Here is a 24,769-nt window from a genome sequence, read left to right as displayed (position 1 = left end):
ATGCTGGAAAAAAAGGATTTTCATTCATTGAACGGGATGCTGCTCAGGTCCTATCAATGAATGAAAATCCTTTTCTAAGATGGCCACCATGGTTGTGGAAGTCCCTCTTCCATTACCATGGTGGCCTGGAAAAGCGAGTGGTAGGGAAGCTGCTGCGGTGGCAATCAGGTACGTGGGACAGGAGATGGGGTTGAGGAATCGTTTTTTTAAAAACAGGAGGGTGGAGGGAAGATGGCGACCTGTGTTGGGGAGGCAGCCTGTGGGCTCCGTGGAACCCGGCTGAGATCAGTGATTTCTGCCCACGATCCGCAGAACCTGATTGGCTGCATCCCCTACCCCGAGTGCTAACAGTCAATGAGGAGGGATAACGTGAGTCATAGAACAAAACATCTGCAGAGCAGCAGGTTGCAGTACTGGTCACATGCTTAAAATTGCACTCTTACTCACCACCCTTGCCTCCGCAGTATGCATAAAAAACAACATATGTTGAGCAACAAGGCAGCAAAATGGCATAAAGGTTCATTATTATCTGATGTGATTTTTGCTGCCTTATAAAATGTGCCTATTTTGACCAGTGTCTTTCAGTTATTTAAATAAAGGATCCATTGATGTATTAACATAAAGAAGCCAGGATTTATTTTGAAATGGGCCTCTTGTTTACTGTGATTGTCAGTGTGTGATTTGTAAACTGTGTGGGCGGGGGCGCAGCACTTCACCCTCAGTGGAGACCTGCTTATGAAATTTAAAAAACCTGAATTTGTAGTTGGAAACAATACGAATTTAATTCTCCTATCATTTGCAAAGGTTCTCGTTTTTGGGCATATCTGAATTGTTCTGTTTTAAAGGTGGAAAGGGCTTGGAGCCTGTGTCCAGCGTCCTGTCTCTGAAGCGGATCATGTGAGGGAAGCTTGCACTGCTGCTGCTTGCTGTGCTGTAGCTCGTCTGCGGCTGGTAAGCCCATATCCATTCTGCATGGCCCTGATGTTCACTGTTTGCAAGTGAATAGCACCTGCACTATCATTGCCCAAGCTCTGCCTGCCTGTTGTATATGAGGTCCCAGCATATCCGAGCCCTGCCCAGGGCTGAAACACTGCCTTATCTGTGAGGGAAGCTTGTCACAGTTCCACTGGCCGGCCTGTGCAATAGCTAGTCGGTGGGCTGGAGAAGCTTGCAGGACTGCTGACTGCACTGTACCCATTCTTCATGGAAGGGAAGCTTGCACTGCCCCTGCTGTGTCCCTTCTATATGTGAGGGAAGCTGGCTTGCTATGCTCTTTCCATCCTGTATATGTTCTGTATGAGAGGCTTGCACTTCCCTGACACACCTCTCCTGCGTGTGAGAGAAGCTTGCACTTTTATGCATGCGAGTAAATCTTGCACCACTCATGCTGTACCTGCTATGTATGCTACAGTAGCTTCCAATGTCTATGCTGTATCTACTCTCACTGTTAGGGAAGCATGACAACCCCACACTGGCCCTGTCTTGCTCTGTCTGGTCTCTGTGTGAGGAAAACGTGCAGTAGTGTTTTCCATGCTGTGTCTGTTCTCCTTTACCGGGAAGCTCTTGCTGCTCGTCCTTTTTAGATGACGTTTGAAAGGGAAGTATGCAGTAACCTGCATATACTGCGCATGTTCTCTACGCAAGGGGTGCGTGCACTGCTTCTAATCATCATGGGACTAGTTTGTGTAATGGAAGGTTGCAGTGCCAAGCCCACAATTTGCCTCTGTGAGGAAACATGTGAAAATATGTGCACTCATCCTGCCATGCAGTGCCAATGGTTGTGAGAAGCTTCTGCCTATCTTGTTCCTCTGCAGTGTGTCAGGAAACCTCGCACTTTTGCTTCCCAAACACTACACCTTTTCTGCTTGTGCGAGGCTTGCACTTGCTACAGTAGCCATGCTGTGCCTGTTCTCGGTGTGAGGGAAGCTTGCTCTACAGTAGCCATGCTGTGGCTATAACCCCTGCATTTGTCCATTTGCACCATTAGCCAATTAGCCATGATTAGCTCATTCCTTCGCTGCACCTTGTTTTCTTACAAGAAAATGGATTGGAATGAGACAGTAGTTTCAAATGGCAAACTTGGGCGCAGTTTTATTTCCACAGCAAAAGAATCACTGCACACATTTTGTGAACTCCAGTCTGTAAGTGTGGCGCTTGCTCTGTGTCCGACATCACCTGCTTCCCCCTATACCTTTGTATAGTGTACATAGTAGGCCCAACTCTCCCAACCCTTTGTGCCTGTGCCTATCCTGCCCATGCAGGTGTCCGTGGGCGGGGAGAGCGCCGTTTCTTTTTGGGGGAAGCTGAGCCCTTGTTGTTACCACCAGACGCCCCTGCCGTTAGCCTCCCAAGAGGCGCTGGTCCGAGAAGAGCGAAGACCCTTCCGGCTTCCTTCTGGCTCATCCGGAGTCTGTCTTTTGTGCTTGGTCGCCCAAACACAGCCTTACACCAGCCTGACCGTCCTGCGACAGCGACGTCCAGGTGTCACCTTCCTTCCATTTCTTTTTGTGGGGTGGGTGGAAAACGAAATCCTTCTTCCACGGCGGGTAGGCAAGTGTCCTACTGCAGGTGCTGGATGCTTCCTGCTGTAGGACCCTGCTCGTTATAAAGGGGCTTACCCCGCCCCTTTCCTTTGTTTGCCCTTCGCGGGCTTTGGGGTGGTTTTGCCGCCGTTCCGCCCCCCCGGACCCTACCCTTACCCAGGGGGAGGGGAGAAAGGTTAGAGGAGGCCCCTGTAGCGGTTACCGGGCCGCCTCCTCCATTTTCTTTGGGTTATTCCAATCGGCAGCTGCATAACCCCTGCATTTGTCCATTTGTACCCATAGCCAATTAGCCATTATTAGCTCATTCTTTTGCTGCACCTTGTTTTCTTACAAGAAAATGAATTGGAATGAGACAGTAGTTTCAAATGGCAAAATTGGCCAAAGTTTTATTTCCACAACAAAAGAATCACTGCACACATTTCGTGAAATCCAGTCTGTAAGTGTGGCGCTTGCTCTGTGTCCGACATCACCTGCTTCCCCCTATACCTTTGTATAGTGTCCATAGTAGGCCCAACTCTCCCAACCCTTTGTGCCTGTGCCTATCCTGCCCATGCAGGTGCCCGTGGGTGGGGAGAGCACCGTTTCTTTTTGGGGGAAGCTGAACCCTTGTTGTTACCACCAGACGCCCCTGCCGTTAGGCTCCCAAGAGGTGCTGGTCTGAGAAGAGCAAAAACCCTTCCGGCTTCCTTCTGGCTCATCCGGAGTCTGTCTTTTGTGCTTGGTCGCCCAAACACTGCCACGCCACTAGGTGGGTTACTGCCCACCGTGGCTCCCCCTTTCCCCTGCTCCTTTTTACAGCTCCAATAATTTAGTACATATGTTCCAGTAGAAAAGTTCCATTCCCATTGCTGACAGATGCACCCCATCCCTTAAAAAATACTCAGGTTTTTTAAGTTGATCAGGCCATGTCTGGTGTGTTGGAAGCCTCTGCCCTTGCAGAACTTTGCCATGGCTCCATTCCGTTTTTTCCTCGATCTTTCAACTGCTGAGTGGTTCTCGGCCCCCCTCCATTCCGCCCTGGGAATCACCTCTGACCACACGATCTCTGTTTCACCCAGTTGTGCTGATATCTCCTGCAATGAGAGCATCATATCCCTTAACAAGACCCCCCTCCCTAAGTTGATCAAGTCGTTCCCACCCAAGTGGATGACCAGCACATCTGCCCTTTGCTGCTTACCCAGCAATTTTTGCAGCAGCCCCTGTAGCTGTGCCCATTTCATCCCTGGCACCCCATGTCACTGGATTCAGAAGTCGCCGGCCGTCAGCTCCTCTTGCTGCGGTGTCCAGCTTGCCTTGGCCCTTGAAATAAATGAATGCCCCACTACTCAAACGATGCGCTTCCTCCTTCTTTGCAAAGCTGGTAATGAGAAGTAGAGGAGATGGCATGTTAAATCACATTTTCTCCGGTCTGATATACCGTTTGAAACACCCTGAAGACCATCTCCCCAATTTCTTGATGTCCTCCGCCCCCAAACCCCCGGGTGCTGCGGAAGTTGCGGCCCCTATCCGGAACGAATGGGTCCCGAACCGACCCTCAGTTAACCCCATTTTTGCCAGAGCCAGCTCCATCACTTTTTGTAACTGGAAGCGGCTCAAGGCGGAGCCGTCCCTATGCAGAAGCAATGGTGCCCCTGCCTTTGACGGCTGCCGTTGCTGGAGAATGTTGGCCAATGCGGCCACATGGCACACTAGGCTCATTTGAATGGTCTGAAGTGTCAGTGCCACCCCCTTCCCCTTTTGGTCGGTCTTTGACCTCCGCACATAAATGACCGCCTGAGTGCTGCTCACTTGCACATCCATTAAATGCAAAAAGCTGTTCCCTTTGCCCCTTTCGTTCTCGGGCAGCAGCTCGCTGACCATGAGTGCCCCAAAGAATACTACTGTGAAGGCAGCAGTAAATAGCACCCTCTCTGCTTCGCAATTACATACTGTGTTAAGGCATTTAATCAAACCATGCAGTTTTATAATATCGATGGGCCGCCTCTCGTCGGGCATCATTACCGCTTGCTTGGCCCAACCTCTCATGGCCAGTCTGATGTAATGCTCCTTGGCGGGGTCCTTTTCACCCCTTTATTTTGGCATAATATGCTATCGCCGCCAAATGATACGTCATCCATGCTCTGGTTTTACCCGTCCTCCAGCACCAGCCCACAAAGGCCTGCACTGCAGCCTCTTTCTGACCCTCTGGTAGCACCTCTCTTTGAAATGTAACAAAACGCTCCCAAAATGCCCGGTAGCTCAAGGAGTTCCCCCCACAACTTAAATGCTATCACAATGAGGAACAGTTCCAACATCTTGATGTCCTTTGTGATTCCTTTCCTGTGCCACCTGGTCGGCCACGCTTTGCCGCACCACCTGTTCCCCAGGATCGCCCCAAAACCGAGGGATCCTGATGAATCAGTGAATAGTTTGAGCCTCTCGCTGCTTGCCCAGTCCTCCCTCCAGATGGAGACCCCGTTTGACTCTGACAGAAATTTTTCCCACATCCGGAGATCCTCTTTCACTTCGGAACCCAACCTGACGTGTTGAGAGGCATGCTGTAGCCCTACAGTCTTCAGTTCTACACTTCTGGCAAACACTTTTCCCGAAGGTATCACTCTCCACGCAAAATTAAGGTTACCCGCCAGTGACTGCAGCTCCCTAAGAGTCGCTTTGCTCTTCCCCTTCAAGCCTTGTATCATGCCCTTCAATTTGTGTACCTTATCCTGAGGGAGCCTGCATTCGCCCTTTACTGAATCTATCTCAATCCCCAAGAATGTCAGAGTGGTGGCTGGACCCACTGTTTTCCCAGGAGCCAGCGGGACCCCCTTGTGTGAGATCAACCCCTGAAACGCCTCCGTGAGTGTCCTGCACTCCTCGGTCCCCTTCTTGCCAATGAACAGAAAATCATCCAGATAATGTAACATTCCAACCTCCTTCATTTTTTCCCTCACCGTGAATTCCAAGAAGGTACTGAATGCTTCGAAATAAGCGCATGAAATGGCACAGCCCATTGGCAAACATTTGTCATAAAAGTACTCCTTGCCCCATTGACTCAATGTCTGATTTACCCAGTAGGGCACCCCTACCTGCTGCTTTCACCATTTGAATAGCATCATCCAGGGAGGCATACTGCACCCTACACAATTCCTCTGGTATGCCGTCATTCACTGATTGGCCCTCTGGGAAGGAGAGGTGGTGGATCAAGCGGAACTGGCCTTCTTCTTTTTTGGGCACCAACCCCAGTGGTGATACCACTAAATTGTCCATGGGAGGGGAAGCGAAGGGGCCCGCCATCCTCCCTAGCTTGATCTCTTTCCCCACTTTCCGCTCCACCACCTCTGGCCTTTCCGGTGCTGACCGTAAGTTAGTTGCCTCCTTAAACCCTTGGTTTGTTGCCCCTGGGATCTTAAAACGCCACCTGAACCCTTGCCACAACAACTTTGCATCAACCTTGTTGTGGTATTTGTTAAGAAAAGGAGTCATGGCAAGGAGGTTAACTGGTGTGGGTAAGTTCCTTTTAATTATAATCATGTTTTTCACAGGTTTGTCAATAATGTCTCTCTTTGTTAATACCTTGCTCTCTCTTCGCCTTTTCTTTAGGTTTGCTGCTGCTCTTGTGTTTTGCTTTGCCTGAAGTGGAGCTGCATGCCCTAGCACTCCCCACCTTGGGTGCCTGAATTTACATGCTTTACCATAGGGGCAATCTCCCTCTGTGAACCTCCAACAATCTTCTCGCTCCCCCTGGTGGGTTGCTGCCTGATAACACCCAGGATGAGGACCCGCAAAAGGAGCCCTTTCCATGCTGCGCATAGCCCCCTCTGCCTCTCCAAACCCGGGACTTCTCCCCTTGCTGCTTGTCCTCGGGTTCCCTGGCAGGAATCATCTTATCAATGTACCCCCGACATCAACTTCATCCCACAACATTGCCGGCCACACTTGCATTTTTAGTCTGAAACCCTGATCATAATCCAGCCAACCTTCACCGCCATATTTCAGGTATAGATCATGAATATATTGTTCATATGCTACCATTGCTAAGGCATCCTGCAGATATTTCTCTTGCATCACTGACATGTACATCCTAAACACTTTGAGCCAGTTGTGAATAGTGTGCTCCACCTTGGAACTTTCCCTATCCCTTTTCTCCTTCTCTTTTTCTGACAATTCCTTCAGACCTCCCCCCAGCGGCACAATCCCCAACAAGTCAAAGATATCCACAAATTCCTTCCTCCACAGCTTCTCCTTGATGGCCCATGGAATGTGCCACACCAGCGAGTTGACTGCTGCTCTCACTGGTGCAAACCCTGGCATCGGCCTTCCATATTGGGTCACCTGCCCCCAGGAACCCCCTGCCCCCAAGTTGGTTGGGCCCACTGGTGGAAGCTGTGCCTGGTTCTCCCCTCCTACATTGGAAGCCCCGGGCCTCTGCCCCCACCACTCCTGTCCCACCAGTGCTCCCTTTGAGGCCATTGGTGCAGGCTGCAGACTGCTGGTCCTCCCCCCTGACATTGAGAGCCCCGGTTGGACCTGTGCTAGGTGAACCGACCGACAAAAATCCCCCAGGTGGAATCCCACCCCTTTGAAGTGGAAGACCATTCTCTCCCACTGGGGACCAGGTCTGAACCATTCCCCCACAGGCCCCCTTGATCCTGAGTCATCCCTTGCTGAAATAATGCACCATTACCATTCCCCATAACACCCAGCATATTGTCATTAGTGCATACATTTGGCACTTGCCCATTTTTGCCCCACACTTGCATGCACTCCATGAACGTACCTTTGACCATCTCAAGGGATGTGGGTCCTCCCACAGCTACATCGACAGGTCTGGTTGCAGGAGTGCTGGGTGGGCCCCCATGGTTCCCTGGAGCCTCAGCAGGTGTAGGAGCCGGTAAGGCTGCATCCCCCTGCGCCCTCCCTTTCCCTCGTGGTTTCTTGGTGGTGTTGTCCTGCTCCTTGCTCGCCCTGGCCTTTGCTGTCATTGTCCTCTTTCTCTTCTTTTCCTGGACCTCTTCCTCTTCTTCCACACCGTATGTTTCTACCTCCACCAGCGTCCCCTCACTGGCGCTGTCCTGAAACATAAGTGGCGGGCTATTCTCCTGGCTGGGCCCTGGTGTTTCCTGTTCAGCCTGCGCCACCATGGAGCTCATCCAGTCGGGTCCGTGCGTTGATGCCGCCAATCTCGCCATCTCCAAAAATGCCTCCAGCTCCATTCTAATGTAGTTCGCAAAAAAGGTCACTTTGCTGCAGCAAGAAAGGTCTGCTTGAGCTCTGGGCTTTTCTTTCCAAAAGTCTGTTGTCCTGCTGATAGCCCTTTGTAGCTTTGTTGTCCACGCACAGGTACTAAACACAAACCAAGGCTCCCGCCGTCTTTCCCCTGATTTCCAGGGTTCCTTGCACACTCCGTGTGCTGCATGCTTTGGCTTCCCTGCCCGGAAGCGTAGGGCAGGGTTTTGCTCTCTCCGCTTTAGACCCTCTATGCGGTCTGGTTGCTCCCTTACTGGCCGCCTCACAACAAATTTCACCCTTGAGCAGCCCGGGTCTTTTGCTTCCTTGCCCGGGAGCCTACGGTGGAGTTTTGCTCTCTCCGCTTTAAACCCTCTATACCGTCTGGTTGCCCCTTTACTGGCCGCCTCACAACAGATTTCACCCTTGAGCAGCCCGGGTCATGTATGAGCAGCAGATCCTCTGGCAGACCTAGCTGCGTGTCCTGGCTGTACCCCCATCACCTGCACTGTACCTTTACTGCTTGCTCACAGGCCCTTCCGCCATCTTCTTCTGCGTCCGTGCTGCCTCTGTTTCACCTCGCAGTAGCCGCGTCGCCCCTGGGCCTTCTCCTGTCCTATGCAGCCGCGCTTCTGGGCTCCAGCCCCTCCTTCCGCTGCTTCCGGGTTTGCGCGCGTTGGCTTACCCGCTCCTGGGCTCCTGCCCCGCCTTCCTCTGCTTCAGCTGCCCTGCTCGACCCGCAGGTATGGTGCCGCTCACCGTGGCCGCTGAAGACGCCTGCTTCCTCTGCCTGACGGGCTCGATCGTCTGCTCCTCGCTACCGCGTGGCCCCAGGCTCCAGCCCCGCAGTCCTGGCAAACCTGCTACGGCACGGCCACTTCCTGGTTCTGTGCTCCGGCTCAGGAAGCACGGCAGTCATTCCGGGTCCTCGCACTCCTTCTCAGCTGGGCAGTCCTTGGGCAGTCCTTCTCGGCTGGGCAGTCCTCAAGTCCTCCCAGCAACGAACTCTAGGACAAACAAAAACCTTCTCCAAATGAAATCCTTCTTCCACTGCGGGTAGGCAGGTGTCCTACTGAAGGTGCTGGATGCCAAACTGCTGTAGGACCCTGCTCGTTATAAAGGTGCTTACCCCGCCCCTTTCCTTTGTTTGCCCTTCGTGGGCTTTGGGGTGCTTTTGGCGCCGTTCCGCCCCCCGCACCGTCCCCTTACCCAGGGGGAAGTGGGGAAGGTTAGAGGAGGCCCCTGCAGCGGTTACCGTGCTGCCTCCTCCATTTTCTTTGTTTTTTATTCCCGTCGTCAGCTGCATTCTCGGTGTGAGGGAAGCTTGCTCTCTATGCTTTCTCTTCTGTGTATGAGAGGAGGGGCCTTCCACAGCTTAGACCTGTTACATACCTCTTCACTTGTATGAAGGAAACATACTGCGTTGTGTTCTATGTAGTCTGTATGTGTCTCTGTGGGATGCATTTGTCTCTCCCAGTGCATGCCCTTGCATGTTTTACTGTGTGTGCCTGTGTTCGTGTGAGTATGTGTATGTCTGTAGAGGTGTGCATAGTGGTCAACCAGTGGATTAAGTGGGATGCTAAATCGAGGGGGGTGGAGGCGCGCTCATTAGGGGGCGGGGCCTATGTATGTGTGGATGTAGGCCACGCCCCCCTAATGAGAGCCCCCTCGTCAATGGGGTTAGGGGGTCTGGTAAAAGTAGGGGAGCTAGGGCGCACTGTCATTACTACCTTTGTTGCTCCCAGCCCTTTGACACCAGTACACCCCAGCTCTCACACGCAGAAGGCAGCACTTTCAGTCAAGACGCAGCGTGATTAAAATCCGCAGGCACCTTGAATTAAAGGGCTCCCTGCTGTATGATCACTCTGTACTCCGAAACCGGAGACGGTCTGGACTGAGGGCCGAGTCTCTCCTTTTATTTCCGAGTAGAGTCATCACGCACCATGAAGCCTCGTTTAAAAGGCTTCAGGCTGTATGATGACTCTTTACTCAGAAACAAAAGCAGAGACTGGGCCCTCCAACCCTCCTCCTGTTTGGGAGTTCAGAGTCATCTGGCAGTCGTGTAGCCGAAGGAAGCCACAGTTACACTGGCTGTCTGCAGATGTTAGTACTTCCGAAGTGCTGACACCTGCAGGCAGTCATGGAACTGCAGCGCTTTGGATACACGGCTGCTCCAGGTGTCATGGCTGGGGCTATTCGGGTCGGGCCCCGGTTCAGGAGCCCTATCTGGACACTGCTGAGGCTTGATTCAGGCTGACCCCCACCCACTTAAAGCCCTGTGGTCAACTGTGTTTAATCCAGCCAAAATGTGAGCAAGATGGTGTGAGAAAATAGAGTTTAATACATGGGGGAAAAGAGATAGTTTACTGGATAGTTTGTCTGCATTGCACAGGTGGTAAAGGGTACGTGATGAAAACTTCATGGCAGGATGTAACGGTTGGGATGGGGAGCAGCAGCAGACAGATTTTTTTTACCTAAACCGGCAAAAGCCACTGCATCGACCCTGGATAACAACCTACAGCAACTTCCAGCAAAACACAAGAGAATGTATGACCAGATATGACCACTCACACAGCTATAGGCGACCGGGTGAATTCCGACAGTGAGCCCAAAGGTTTAGTGAGAGACTTAGTCTAATGGAAGAGTCTAATCCGACAATATTGATCGAGGATAGGAAGTTATTGAACGTGTGAAGATTTGCTAACTATACAGGTTTAAGCGTGTTAATCAAATACCTCCTTTGGCTGCCAAGGATGGTGCCATAGCGATTGAGTGGGTGAGTGAGTGGGTGGCACCACTTGTATAGTGTACACTGCCAAGAGCTCTGGTCAGGGTCAATAACAGAGGGGTTGTTGTACCTACCAAATATTGCGAAAGACCCTTTCCTCATTGCCAACATGTAGTAATGCTCCCATACTATAGTAGGTTTGAGCAAGGTTAATTCAAGCAAGTCGCATCACAAAATCTATGGTCAGTCATAGACACCAAGAAGACCAGCTTTCTACAGTATTTGCCGGCACGTCTGAAAAATAAAGGCGGAATTGTCACTCAACGTAATGATACCTTTGCCAGTCAGCTCATAAGGATGAAAGGCTGAGTCATTCCTGCAGGCATTAAAACCTATTTATCTATCTCTGTTATTTTTTGTATAGCGCCATTTGCCCGTGGGCTTCAAGGCGCTCACATGTACAGAGACAGGTACATTGACCATAAAACAGTGTAGGTCTGGTGTACTCGGTAGAGTTTAAGTTAGATGGCTAGGCAGTCCCTCCATCGAACAACCATTTCTTCAGTGGTTTTTAAAAAAATGGTAGTAGACGTACTGTTCTTGAGGTCAAACGGGAGAGTTTTCCATATACTAGGAGCACAAAAATTGAAGTTGGTTCCACCAATCTTTTTTTAGAGTCAGTCGTGGCTGATACAGCATTTGATTTCCATTAGAGAGAAGGGTTCTTCTCACTGAGGCTTTGTTCATCTTGCTGCTAAGATAATTAGGCATATTTCCTGATAAGCATTTAAACACCAATACTGCGCTTTTAAATTTGATTCTCTGTTCGACGGGAAGCCATTGCAGCTTTCTCCTAGCTGACGAAATCTTGGAACGCTAACTGAATCCAAAAACAGCCTGAACTGCTCCGTTGTGTATTGTTTGCAATTTCTTAATATTGGTTTTAGAGGTGCCCATCAAAAGGCTATTGCAATAATCTAATTTTGCATTTATGATCGCACCGGCAATCATAGCTATATTCTGTTCTGTCAGATATGGGTGACTCTGCCAGAGCAGATTCGAATAAAAGGCACATGTAGATTTCAGGTACGAGGTATGTCTCTTGAACAATAAGTGGGAGTCAAAAAAGACTCCAAGGGTTTTTACGTATTCTGATACTAGAATTTCGTTGTTATTTATTTTAAAGCTAATGTACCGATCATCCAGTATTTTAAACTTTTTGTGGGGTTTCCAATTAATAGCTCAGTTTTCTCTTCGTTTAATGCTAAGGAATTCGCTGCCATCCATTTTTGAATTGCGACGAACACAGCATTTACTTTTTGGACATCAGCTTCATATATTCCTGACAGCTCGAAAACCACCTCAGTGTCGTCGGCGTAGTTGGTAAACCAGACACCCAGTGTTTTAAGCATGTCACACAGGAGCTTTGAGAAGATACTGAAAAGTAGAGGGGATAAACAAGATCCCTGTGGTACACCACATGTTAGGGAAGTTGATTTTGACGAGAAGTTTCCTTTAGCTACTGTAAGTGTGACCTTTGATTTGCAAACTCATCTCTGCAGCCAGCTTTCTTAGGACTATATCAAATGTGTCTTTATTGTGTGATAGATCTAGGCTTGAAAAATTGTCACAATACAGATGTGAACTCCGGAAAAAAGAGTGAATTGATATGTGGGGATGAACGACACAATTAATCAATTTTCAATAAATAATCTACCAACTGTCATAATTCAAGAAAACCTCAGGTGTCCTGGATTAATCCTCGGCTACAGAACCTGAATGGGAAGCCCAAGGCACGTCAACTGGAAAATCCCAATAATGATTAAATCAATCAATCAAAAACAATGTTAAAACAATTCAAAACGAGTTTGTTATATTTTGTTAAATAAAAGGTGTTTAAAGAAAAATAATGTATTTCACAAAACAAATAATCATGTATTTATATATTTACAATAATATCTATACAGTTCATTCAAGCAAAACAATAACCATGAACTAAAATAGGGTAAATACCATCACATCGAAGGAACCAGTAAATTGGTACTTCACATGACTAAAATCAATAATTTGAACACTTAACAAAACTTTGTTGCAATGAAGTTCCTGATATAGTGTATCAACAGTCCTTGCTGAAAAAATATCTGATCCATTATCATATAACTCTTTTCTTCCTATAACAACGCATTTCTGACACAATATCCTTCTTCAGGTGAGACAGAACTGTCTTCCTACAATAACAGATAAAAGTAGAATTAACTGGTTCATTCTCAAGGTTTCAGTTACCCAACCAATTCGAGAATGTATGCACAAGTGACCTTTGTCTTCAGTAAAATCCTATGGCTAAATAAAAGCCCATTCAAATCTAGAGCATATCTTTACTATCCAAATACAGATAAAAGGATATAGGCAGTGCTTTAAGTGGGCCACGGGCCAGCCGTGGCCGGGCTGCAGCAGTTTCCAAAAAGTGGGGCTGAGCTGGGGCTGAGCCGAGGCCCCCCGATCCCACCACAACATTGGTGGGACACATGATCCTGCTCCTGGCTGCGACTGGAGATGCACCCACAATTTACAAGTCAGGCAAGCTGACAGAAAAGTGCCAGCCAGCCACTGCAGTGGCTGGCTGGCACTTCTGTCAGTCACTGTAACTTCCTCTTGTGACCCCACGAGCAAGGGGTCACTGAGAAAGTTACTGTCCTTTTGTTTGCCCGCCCCCTCGCCACGTCCATCAGACGTCTTTGACCCTCAGCGAACCTGGGGACTCTGTGCTAATTTCTATGGGGAGCAGGTGCAAGTGGATCTAGGTCACCTAGCCTAAGCCACGCCCACCTGGTGCCTTCCTGCCTGCCGCGCTTTTTCACCACTTAGCAAGCCCTGCCCACCTGGTGCCTTCCTGCTTGCCGCTCTTTTTCCCTACTTAAGGAGCCCTACAGCCTCTTTTCCTTTGCAGGTGGGGAGCAGGTGCAAGTGGATCTAGGTCACCTGGCCTAAGCCAAGCCCACCTGGTGCCTTCCTGCCTGCCGCTCTTTTTCACCACTTAGCAAGCCCCGCCCACCTGGTGCCTTCCTGCCTGCCGCTCTTTTTCACCACTTAGCAGCCCCGCCCACCTGGTGCCTTCCTGCTTGCCGCTTTTTTTCTCTACTTAAGGAGCCCTCCATCCTCTTTTCCTTTGCATATGGGGAGCAGGTGCTAGTGGATCTAGGTCATCTGGCTTTAAGCCCCGCCCACCTGGTGCCTTCCTGCCTGCCGCTCTTTTTCGCCACTTAGCAAGCCCCGCCCACCGGGTGCCTTCCTGCTTGCTGCTCTTTTTCCCTACTTAAGGAGCCCTCCAGCCTCTTTTCCTTTGCAGATGGGGAGCAGGTGCAAGTGGATCTAGGTCACCTGGCCTAAGCCACGCCCACCTGGTGCCTTCCTGCCTGCCGCTCTTTTTCAACACTTAGCAAGCCCCGCCCACCTGGTACCTTCCTGTTTGTTGCTCTTTTTCCCTACTTAAGGAGCCCTCCAGCCTCTTTTCCTTTGCAGATGGGGAGCAGGTGCAAGTGGATCTAGGTCAGCTGGCCTAAGCCCCGCCCACCTGGTGCCTTCCTGCCTGCCGCTCTTTTTCACCACTTAGCAAAGCCCACCCACCTGGTGCCTTCCTGCCTGCCGCTCTTTTTCACCACTTAGCAAGCCCCGCCCACCTGGTGCATTCCTGCTTGCCGCTCTTTTTCCCTACTCAAGGAGCCCTCCAGCCTCTTTTCTTTTGCAGATGGGGAGCAGGTGCAAGTGGATCTAGGTCACCTGGCCTAAGCCCCGCCCACCTGGTGCCTTCCTGCCTGCTGCTCTTTTTCACCACTTAGCAAGCATCGCCCACCTGGTGCCTTCCTGCCTGCTGCTCTTTTTCACCACTTAGCAAGCTCCGCCCACCTGGTGCCTTCCTGCCTGCCGCTCTTTTTCACCACTTAGCAAGCCCCGCCCACCGGGTGCCTTCCTGCTTGCTGCTCTTTTTCCCTACTTAAGGAGCCCTCCAGCCTCTTTTCTTTGGCAGATGTGGAGCAGGTGCAAGTGGATCTAGGTCACCTCGCCTGAGCACCACCCACCTTCTTAGCCCTGCCTCTTCCTTCCTGCTCTTAACTATTAGATCAAGGGTGTCTCTCGCCCGGGCGTCTGAAGTGAAGGGCAGATGAAGAAAAGAGCAATTCCTGTTTGGACCTGTTCGGACCAGGAGGATCCAGGGCCCGACCCCCTGCTCAGACAGCAGGTAAGCATGCACCAACAAGTCTTACTCCCTCTGTCCCCATAGGCCATCCCCACCCCCTCTGGTCCCCCGTGATGTTCCCTTGTGCCCCCACCATTCTCGCACACAGGTGTTGCCTGTTTAGCTTGATTCTTCTACCCTGCTCCCCCCTCACCCTCCTCAAGCCTACTTCTGCAGGAGTCTGTCGTGATAAATTCTGGTTTCACCATCACCGTCTTGTGGCCAATGCTGGATTTGACTTTTATGGACTTTATTCATTCACGGTGTGTCACCCTTTCTTAACTCTCATGCTGGACTTCCTTTGCATCTTGTACTCTTGATGGCCCTGAATCATGCTGTTCCCATCTTCATCTTGTATCCTGGCTTGCAACATTATGTGTTACTACTGACTCCTGCAATTGTATTCACTCTCCCCTTGCTTCTCCACTCTTTTGACTGCTAACTCTGTTCTCTCCTCCTTTCCCTCCTTCCTTTCCCTTTCTCCTCCCTTTACTTTCTTCTATGCACTTTATCAGATTTGTCCCTGGACCTAGTATGATAGCAACCTCGTCTGTCTCCTCCCCCTCCCCTTAGTGTTTTTTTCCTCCCCACCCCCTCTCCGGCGCTATCTGAAATGTCGTCAGGCCTAGTATGATAGTCGCTTGCTTTGTTCCTCCCCTACCTTTCTGCACCCCTCTCCCTCACCTCTCCCTCACCGCTTGTTTTTCTCCGGCTCTACCAGAAATGTCATCAGGCCTAGTACAGTAGTCGCCTGTCTGTTTCTATTTCCTTCCCACTCTCCCCCTCCCTTCCTTATCTATGTCTTAGCTCTTGCACTATCTGAAATGTCGTCAGGCCGAGTATGATAGTTAATTTCACATCCTTACTGTTCATGGCCTGTAAGAATGTCATTGTATTTTCACTTGTTCCCTCCCTTTCCTTGAAGCGCTTTGAAACACATTGGGCCTCATTACGACCCAGGCGGTAAGTTACCGCCTGGGCCGTGACTTTACCACCATGGCGTAAACTACGTTTACGCCATGGTGGTTGGCGGACTTACCGCCCCATTCCGAGGTCGGCGGGGCGGTAAGTCCCCAATCCCCATTTACCCTTCCCCATTCCCATTTTTGCCCCATAGGGCATAATGGGAGTGGGGAAGGCGTTAATTACGCCACCGTAAATTACGGTGGCGTAATTAACTCCATGGTCCCTTAGCGCCATGGATTTTAACACCTGCTAAAAGCAGGTGTTAAAAGCGCCATGGCGCTAAGGGACCTCGTAGTTGGCGGTAAGGGGTCGGCGCAGCTAACGCTGGCGTTAACCCCTTACCGCCAGGGTCGTAATGAGGCCCATTGTGTATAGGCGCCATATAAATAAACTATCATAACTATCATATGTTTACAAATAATGGCTTGAAAAGTACACAATTCAAGCCATCTTTTATAAAGCTTTGCCGATGGACAAAGATGCTTTGGACTTTGTGTCTTCTTGTCTCTGCATCACCCCAAAAAAGAGAAACTATACGTATCATCCCCCACTCTCCCACCCTCCCTCATGTGCCCTCAAGTCTCTGCATCACCCCAAAAAAGAAACAATATACCTATCATCCCCCACTCTCCCTACCTCCCTCAAGTGTCCTCTTATCTCTACTTGACCCCAGAAATGAAATAAAAATGTACCTGATGCCCAGTCAACCTCTCCACCACCCTTGTGGTAACCTACCCCCTTTCTCGCCAAACAAAACAATTGCATGGTACCCTGCAACCCCCGAAGGACCCTCATTGTTTATTGCGCCATCGTTATCCCCATCAAGAAAAAAAAATATTACCTATCTTCCTGCGACCCTCACCCACATCCCTCACTACTCTCTATCTCAACTCGGCTCCCTGGCAAAGCACGGACCGCACATCGGACAGTTTGTCAGACCTGCAGCTTCCGAGCTGAGAATGGCAGCAGAGCAACCCATGTCAGCGCGGTAGCTGCATCTTTCACTAACTGTTATAGACAGGCAATGTTTTGCCCACTTCCTTTGCTTTACAAGAGTCACAGGAAACCCGGGGAGGCAGAGGTAAATGCTGCACCACTTGCGATGCATGGTCGGTGCTAGCCCCTGTCTTGGGTGGGCTGAAGCCCTCCCACTTTGAGGTAGACAGCATCACTCTGCTGTGACAGCCAGCCCGTGGCCCGGATAGGGCTAGAGCCAATCAAATTTCTCACCTTGGATGGGAGAGCAGTGAAATTACTTACAATCACTAACATGATGGCAGCAACAGCAAAGGCATAGTGGCAGAGGACAAAAGCCTGCCCAAACCATATCAATAGCTACCCTACGATGAAGCCAAAGGCTTAACTGCTGTGCTCAGCTTTTAGATGGTAAATAATTCTGGATGGTTTCTTACAACTCTAAATCACCACCTGAAACTACCAGCTGCACAGAGGTATTCTTCCTTTCTAACTATCCCTGCTCACTGAACCGCCTTGTGTTGCAACCACTTGCTTCCCTGCTCTCTGGTTTAAACGCTAGTGATCCTGTGTCCTTTCCCTTCCTCTCACCTGCCTTCTCTCTTCCCGCTGCCTTCTTCCTTCATGTCATCGCCTCGGTTTTGGTAAATAATTCTGGAAGGTTTCTAACAACTCTACAGCCACATTATGCATTTAGTTTCTGTGCTTTTTGGAAATTCGAATCCTGATGTATTTCTAACACTTCCTGTTGTTAGAAACACATAAGGCAGGATCAAAATGTATTGAAACAAAAGGAAAAAAACAGGTAGAAAACACTCCGAAATGCTCAAAATGCATTCAAAAGTCAAAATCCAGCCCGTAAACTAGAAGGAAGGATTACCACCTCTTGATAGGCCAAGAGATGAAAAAATGAGCTCCAAAAAACGCATAAGTGCACAGAATGCATTGAAAAATCAATTATTCAACATACAGCCTGTAAACTACTAGTGAGGAACAAAACGGATTGAAACATTCCGAAGACCAACAAAAACAGCTTCAAAATACACCCTTCCGTCGCGTTTTGGTAAATGCAAATTCAGGTGGATTCCCATTTTGTATTGGGTTTCCATGCTTTGTTACTTCGAATCCTGATCTATTTAACAACTCTTCTCCCATAAGGCAGGATCAAAATGTACTGCTGTTTACAGGTTTTTTCACTGATGAAATCTTCAATGCATTTTAAGCTTTTCTGAGTGTTTTGGAGCTTGTATTTACCATCCGTTAATCTATTCAACACGTGCGCATACTCCCTTGTAGTTTTCAGGCTGGATTTTGAATGATGACATTTTTAATGCATTTTGAGCGTGTATGTGTTTTTTGGAGCTAGTTTGTCCCTCTCTCCTTCTATGCGTCTAAAGGCTAGTTTTTCACTGATGACTCTTTGAATGCATTTTGAGCAGTAGGTCTTGCTCTGGAGCTGTTTTTTTCCACCCAATGAATCTTTCAATACATTTTGATCCTGCCTTGCGTTTAGAGGCTGGTTCTTGAATTATGACATTTTCAAAGCATTTTGAGCATTTAGGTTTGTTTTGGAGCTAGGTTTTCCTCGTTGAACCTCTCAACACGAACTGGTTTTTACTTCCATTGAAAATGAATACATTTTGATCCTGCCTTTCAACAAAAGAAACAACCTGGATGGGCTGACAAAATGCTGCCCCTCCACTACTAAACGGCCCCAGGCTTGCTGGCTGCCACATAGGACAAGTGGATTTGGAGGTACATGCCCTTGCTTGTGATACAGCTGTGGTGGGGGGTGAGGGGGAGTTTAGCATGATTGGGAAAGTTTCAAATAGTTGCAGGTAATGTGTATGCCTGCCCCGTTCCTAGTCTGAATAAAGGGGTTGAAGGACAAGGTGATTCGGTAAGACACGCAAAGTGGTTTTAGCCAAATGCAATGTAGCTTCAGGTTTTGCCACATGTCACCTAATGGGTAGAACATATTACAATGAAAGGATTACATGGGGTGCACGTGGATAAGGGGTTCGGGCATGTTTTCAGGGGCATTATGGGAGTTGTAGTTCACGCTCAAGGGAGAGGCGCGCACTGCATTTTGCAGAGGACAAGAGGTTAGGGGGACCTGAATTGAATGGAATGGGTATGGTCGTGCTGGGGGGGGGCTATTATCAATTATATGTGCAGTATAATAACAGAAAGTAATGGAAGGAGCACGATGGGTGAGCCTGCGGGTAGTAGGATGGTATCTCCTATTGTGGCAATGGATGCAATTCCTCTTTAATAATCAGGTGTTAGGAGTGCTGGAAGGGTTCCGGTATCCTCAAGTTTCAGTGTTCGAGTGACCGAGGGATTCAGTTTCCAGCAAGGAAGGAGCGTTATGTCATGGTCAAAGTACAGGAGGTGAATATAAGAGGAAGGAGTTTTAGTTCGTCATAGGGATGGGGGGGGTCGTTAATTGGTAGGGCGTGTGGTCATTTTTCGTTTCTTTAGGACAAATGGCCACATGCGTTCAGCTTTGGGCAAACACCTTTATCCACGGAAGAGCACAAATGGTTCCTTTGCACACAATGAGCAGCCAGTAGAAGAGGGGGGAGGGGAGGTTGTGGTCACAGGCCATAAAATTGCTCTGGGAAGCGGTCTCCGTGCCGCACATTTCTGTGTTATAGGCCCCTTTGGGATCGTATGTGGGTGCTGTGCATGGGGGCTTCAAAATACATATATTGAGCTTAAATTGGGTAAGGTTATGGCAAAATATAATGTTGGGCAATTGAAAGTCCCCACGTAACCACGGAGGTTCGGGCACTGAAACCACAATTCATAAATAAAAAGAGCAAAGTCCCAAGGTGTCCCCTGTCCCCCCCAGTTTTTATGGGCCTTTTACGCCACTGGCCCACGCCTCCAATGGTTAGCATCTTTGTGAACAAAACAGCCCTTGGATTTGGGTAAAAGGTGCATCTAATGTGCCAAAGGAAAGCGCAATACAGTGGCAGCTTGTCCATAATGGGAGACGGGGCGTCGAGCCACACATTGGGCACGAGCCGCCACTAAGCGCTTTCTCAGTTGCTTGTCAACTCCTTAGAGTTGGTTGGACTGTATAGTACATAGGAATATTTCGAGATGTGTGGATTATAGATATAGATTTCCTGCTGGTGTTTCAGGTACTGTTTCACAGTAAAACTCCAACTATATATTTAAAATCTAATTCATGTAACTATTATGCATTGTGAAGCATACTTCGCAGTTGGTTCTACAGGTAGCGCTGAGCGCACAGCTGGATGCCATCAAAGATACATGATAAACCCAGCAGGGATGCCATTTGCTTGCTGAGTACTGGTCAGCTTCTGAAAAGAGGGCTGAATGCTTATCTTGATGTACTCCACAGAGCTTTCTTCTTTACAGCTGTGAATCAGGGTTTACCTTTGGCACACGGTTCTTGCTATCACCCTTCTATGGCTATCCTTTCACAGGTTTCTTGACGCACTTGCGCATTTAGATTTACTCTGCCATTTTGACTCCTGTACAATCTATTTCATGCTTGCAACTTTTGGGCAGCTACATATCTCCGAAAGTTGGGGTCGTGGAGGGAAAGTAGTGTTTGCATCTGAACATCATCTTAGTGCCCGTCAGTGGGAATGCTGTGCTTAACTTAAGAATAACATAATATTGGAAAAAGATGCATCATTTTTACCCTTTACTTTTCTGTTGGGAAAACACTCATTTTTGCATTGCTTTAAAAAGTGCATGTCATGTTTACTTGTACATAAAAGTGATTTCCAAACACAGTGTATGTGTGTGTGTTGAGTAGAAAGGACTCTGATGATAATGGGGGGTTGCACCATAAACAACAATGAATTTCTGGCTGTTTTAGATATCAAAGAGCATTTTGGAAACATAAGAATAACAAAAGAGCTTTATATCTGTCATATATGTCTGTGAGAGTTGTATGATTGCATCACTAAATACCTAATACACGGTGTGCTTGGTACGCATTTTCTTTTTTTTCTTTTAAACATAAGTCACCCTAACAATGACGTTTTTGTACATTTCAAGCATGCATACAAGTTGGGCCAGCAAAGACTTTAGCTGTCACAGTGGAATGACTGCTAACAGCTCGAAATCCCTCAAGCATTGTTGTGGCTCAGTCAGACTCTGTGAAACAAAACGAACTTTATATTTAACACATTGATAACATTGAAAATAAACTGCTATAAAATGACGCTCTTGTGGCAATCTACTGCCCTAGGCCAGGACCTAGTCGGCCTTATTGTAAATGCGTCTCTGAGTACTGCAGCTCTGAGTGTGTGAGGGGACGCTCCTGCACATCCCTGCACATTCAGAACTGTCGAAGTGTCCTCCAGGGGACTCTCAGGGTCCTGCATGCATGTGCATGTGAAAACAGGAAGCGCTTTCTGGTTCCTATTCATGCCAAGCAGGAGCCGAAGAGTGTTGTGTGACCATTCAAAGCGGATTCTGGACCGAGGCAGAGCACATAAGAAATGCAATGTGTCAGTGGATGCGTGAACGAAAGAGGGTATGTTGTGTGGATGTGAGAGTGAATTTGCATGGGTGTGTGCGTGACTGTGTAGGTGTGTGAACAATGTACCCCCCTTCCCTGCATCTCCAAATCCTTTGATGTGCGGAGGGGGGCCCAAATTAGATGCGCAGTCACTGTGTTTGGAAGTGGGCCTTTGATTTTGTGATGAATCAGAAGCCTGTTCACCATCTCGGTTAGCACAGCTCACCATGCTGTTAAGAGAGCCTAGGCTCAGTTCATTGCCCAAATCAAAGGCCTGCTCACCAACGCGGTGAGCGGGCCTTTGTTTTGGGAATGAATCAGAGGCCCACTCACCAGCACGGTGAGCACTGTTGATTTGCTGGCACCCTCATCCCCTGCACCCATAAATCAGAGTCCCGCTCAGTGGGGGCTTCTGACTTGAGGATGCGGAGGAGAGGTAGCATTTTTTTTTTTACTGTGCATCAGTGTGGTTTGCTTTAACAGTGATGTCCACTGAAAAATGCCAGACTGGCTACAGCAATGCAGTTCAGTCTGGACACATAACACTTATCATGATAAGTTTTATTACCTGGCTAGACTGCCATTTTGGTGTAGCCACTGGCCACTATAAGAAATGGGTAGACTGGATAGCAGTCAGTCTAGCAATTTCTCACTGTGGCATGACATTTTTTTCTGGGCATTTATGATAAAGCAAGCATGATAAGTGTTAGTTCAAGTCTAGACTGGCATTTTCGTGCAGCCTTTCTAGTCATTTCTTATTGTGGCATGACTTTTTATCTGGGCATTTATGCAGGGCTGGACTGTCCCACCGGGACACCGGGACGTCCCCCGGTAGGCCTCTGTCCGCATAGGACCTCTTTGGCTTGGAAGAATACACGTCACGTCCGTCTGGGTTGTTTGCTTGGAATTGGCAGCCTCCCGGCTGACACCACCGACCGAGACAGGCGTTGCACATTTTTTTTTCCTTCCCAGCAGGGCTGGCCATGGGTAGCTATGCTGGCTGCTTGCGCATGAGGGCCTGGGAATCGCACGTGACCTGCACACACATTGCAGGCCAGTTCCAGGGCAGGCTGCGGCAGCCCGGCTGGACAGTTAAGTGCGGGTGTGAGGAGGGCTTCGGCTGTCATGTGATGTTGACTCAAACAGGTAAGCAGACGCCTTCTGTCATTACTGTGGTGAATGCACAAGGAGATATCATATGAGGAACTTTTAATTTGAACTGTCACGCTATTGTTCTACAATCCCGTGAGCAATGCACAAAAATAGAGACTAGACAAACCTGCATTTTCTATAACCTGCGAGCTCCCCCGGTGCCGGCCGGCCCTGTGGGGGCCTGAGGTAATCAGGCCATTCCTTACAAAGCACCTTTTCTTGCCTGGGAGGCATCATCGACCCCACCTGATGCATAACAAGCCCATGCTGTTGCCTTAAACATCCACAGGCATTTGGCCACAAACTGCTCGGGGTTTTGATGGAGGTCCACCATGGGTGCTATCCTCAGAGGACGTTGATCAGCTGCACACTAGCATCATGGATGGGAAGGACGCCACATGGCTCCTTGGGCTCCTTATGGGGGCAAGTTCATGTAAGTGACTTACTCTACCCCAGCTCTACAGGCTTTCCATCGAGGGGCCACTCTACTTCTGGCCATGAACTACGAGCACACCATCTGATGTGTTCCTGGTTAGTCATTAAAGAGAAACAGAATATATTGTTATGTGCTTAAGGTTGGCTGGCTGGAGTCGCTGAGGGTGAGCGGAATTCTGTTGGCTCTGGCCCGTCATTCACCTGCGCTAAGGGTTCTCAATCTCCAAGGCGGCCGGTGGCGTCTGGACCTGCCCATGGAGTGCTAAGGTTCAGTGCTGATGACAGCCACCAGCATGGAGGAGCTACGGGCCGCAGCCCTGCTGACGCTGATGATGGCATCTTCACATGGCGTTTGGGCAGGTGAGACGGTGACAAGGACAGGGTGGGGTGGGGGCGCACTTCGGAGATCACACTTCAGAGAGAGGGGTATTCCCCGCCGAAATATAACATGTGCCAAACCTGGTCCTGCAGCCTTAAATAAACACGGTGCCTGGCCCTGCGGCCAACACTCGACCCATTGGAAGATGGCTGATGTTTTTCTTGTTTACCTCTTTTCTGTTTGCCATGCCAATTCTTGCACACCGCTGGAAACACAGCATTTGGAGCAAGCACTCCATTATTTTATACAGCAGAACCTGCGAACTGATTCGCCTCTAGATGCTTCTGACTGTTTTTAAGATGCGGATTTGTCTCTTGTGAAACGTTCCCGTTTGAGGGCACTAGGGTCTTGACCTCTCCGCACAAGTGCAAACCACTTAATGCCTACATGCATAGAGAGATGGGGTTCACACTCTGTCTGTCAACAGAGCTTCAGATGTTATGCCTGTTAAAGTTTTATGGGACATATAACGCAAAAAAGGAGGTGCATATTGGCCGACAGAGAAGTTTCGATGAGCAAGCCTTTCTAGCCAATCTGGGGAATGCAGAGGTTACGGTATTGCTTGCGTGGTGGCTGCTAATATTTGATCTCTGCGATACCAATACCCTCATCATTACTGTGAAATGATCTGCTGCTGTAATTCCTTCATTTCTGATATTATGTTCTTTCGCATCTTTTTTGTTGCACAAATAGTACAAATGGAATCATTATTTTTAGGTGCGGCATCAAGGCATTTCAACTTTCTCTCTTGAAATGGGCCTCAGAGAGGCCCCCGAGCAGCTGCCCCAGGTTGGCAGTCTTAGGACAAACTAAAATACGTCTTTAAAAAAGTACATTACATGTGTGGTTCCCATCATGCACACTACTGGTTGCCTTTGCTGGCACTTCAAACTGTCACCTCGCTCCAGCCCTTTGCAGTATTCTTATCACCCCGTTGCCTTTTTTCGTCCAGTTCTAACTACATTAGCACCCAGCTGTCAAAGATTGATCAATAAATTTTCAGTGGACATTATTAGTGTTTCAGCTCCCTATTGGCTGCCTGTCCCATGATAATCTACAGCTATTAACCCAGTCGCTGCATTCCTTTAAGTCTCTGTTATAATCTAAGCACACCATGGCTGCCTCACGACTGTTTTTAGGAAAAGGTCCAACCAAGCATCACTGAAATGCCCCCAAGCCCCTCCCCCCCCCCACGAGCACTGGCATATCTTTATAACTGAACAATGGAAAACAATTGGCAGTGGGGATATAGGTGTGATAAAGTGAAAAAATCTGTGAAATAGAAACTGTAATTGGAGGAGGGAGAATATGTGATTTGTATGTGTTCCCCAGACTAGGGGTGGTTTAAATGGTCAGAGTTCGCTCCGTAGAGAAATTCTCAAATATTGGGCACAATTGACCTGCTTCACCAAGTTTGCCAGTGGAGCGAAATTGATCATTTCAGGTTCTTTCAGATACGAAATTTCATTTTTGGGCAGATGTTCCTGATATTTCAACCATTTAGGGGTATGCAAAATGTTTTGACCCCTAGTAGGCCCAAAATTCGGACAAAACAATCTTTAAACGAAATTTGCCCAAAAGTGTTGAATTGGGCCAAATATCTAGCCTGCCAGCGTAGCAGAATTGAGGATGAATATGC

At 48.7% G+C, this 24,769-nt stretch overlaps 1 protein-coding gene across 1 annotated transcript in view; it reads left to right on the top strand.

Annotated features, from left to right (window-relative positions):
* The first annotated feature begins 844 nt into the window (after nt 1–844).
* C1PH19orf85 (chromosome 1p C19orf85 homolog) overlaps nt 845–24,769 on the top strand; it is a 47,969-nt gene continuing 24,044 nt past the window's right edge. The window contains exon 1 of the mRNA XM_069649573.1: nt 845–951. The gene's annotated coding sequence lies outside the window, so the exon portion shown is untranslated. The remainder of the gene's footprint in view (nt 952–24,769) is intronic.

This window comes from Ambystoma mexicanum, chromosome 1p, assembly GCF_040938575.1.
Source record: "Ambystoma mexicanum isolate Mex_15411 chromosome 1p, UKY_AmexF1_1, whole genome shotgun sequence".
Taxonomy (NCBI): domain Eukaryota; kingdom Metazoa; phylum Chordata; class Amphibia; order Caudata; family Ambystomatidae; genus Ambystoma; species Ambystoma mexicanum.
This window is presented reverse-complemented; position numbering and strand designations above follow the sequence as displayed.